We start from the raw sequence: 1,302 nt of genomic DNA, 5'->3' as shown, positions 1-1,302 counted from the left end.
GCTACTCAAATGATCAGCCTCTAGTGGTAGTCCACACAAGCTTCAAAGTTGGAATCTCCTATGAACAATCCTTCACAACAGAGAGAGTGGAGATGATGAGGAGTGAATGCTAGTTCCAAGCTAGGTTGAATCTTAATTAATCTAAGTAATTAAGTGTTGATGGCATCATTCTCCTTCACACACATATATACCCCTAGCCGCACATCATACTCCATATATATATATGGGATTTAACCTAGTCTTATAACAAGCAAGGTCTTACTTTTAAGTTTGGCCTTAATTGGGCTTGTTTAGACTAAGTTAACTTAATTAATACATAAGCATAGTTATAGGGCCCTTATAGCCAAATATCATAGCCCAATATGTATTAAACTAATTAGCTTTTAATTAGGCCTAATGTATATAAGCTTAAGGCTAATCTTAAGCCTCATTTTAATCTCAACTTTAAGCCCATTTATGTGTGACCCAAAAGGTTCCTAACATGTTGGCAATGAATTATAAATTAAACAACCCTTTTAATTCAATGTTAATTTTCTAATTAACTTAACTCATAATAAATGATATGAGACTCACCATCCTATATATATTAGTATCTCATACTAATCATAGGGTTAAACACATTATGTGGTGTTCCGAATTAAAGATGTCCAATATTTGATCCTACGACCAAGAACTATTATATAATATTTATTCTAAAGATCATCCGTCACTCATATTCTCACTCTTAAGAATGGAGTCTTTACTAAATATTATTGGACTCATTCGATAATTATATTATTAAAAAAAAAAAATGAAACATAACTGCCATAAATTAAAAGATATTCATTATAATAATATCACAATGTATGAATGATGTGCATCATTTTATACATGTTTATATTCCCAATTACTTTCATTTTTGTGCATAGTTATCTTGTTTTATGCTAGAATCACCTGTGTTTTGGTTCCTTTCATGTTTTAGGTGATTATTGATGGACATTATCAGTAGTCGAGGGAATACGTGCAAATATGGACCAGAATCCATCAAAATTGAGCAAGGGCTACCATCTCAAGGTTGAGCACGGCCTGGACTCTGGCCATGCTGAACCATCAAGACTTGACCCTTAAGAGTGTCATTTTGGCATGGTTTCCGAGGCCATTACGACCTCCATCATGTCCCGTGGTGGCTCAGCACCGGCGAGGGCACGACTAGGAAGAAGATCTAAGTTGCGGGACTCGGAGGTCCAGCACGGCCTGGACTCCGCCTGTGCTGATCAGCACGGGCTTGACGACGACCGTGCTGAGACATTTATATAGGCAAAT

This window comes from Ricinus communis, chromosome 1, assembly GCF_019578655.1.
Source record: "Ricinus communis isolate WT05 ecotype wild-type chromosome 1, ASM1957865v1, whole genome shotgun sequence".
In the NCBI taxonomy this organism is placed as follows: Eukaryota; Viridiplantae; Streptophyta; class Magnoliopsida; order Malpighiales; family Euphorbiaceae; genus Ricinus; species Ricinus communis.
This window is presented reverse-complemented; position numbering follows the sequence as displayed.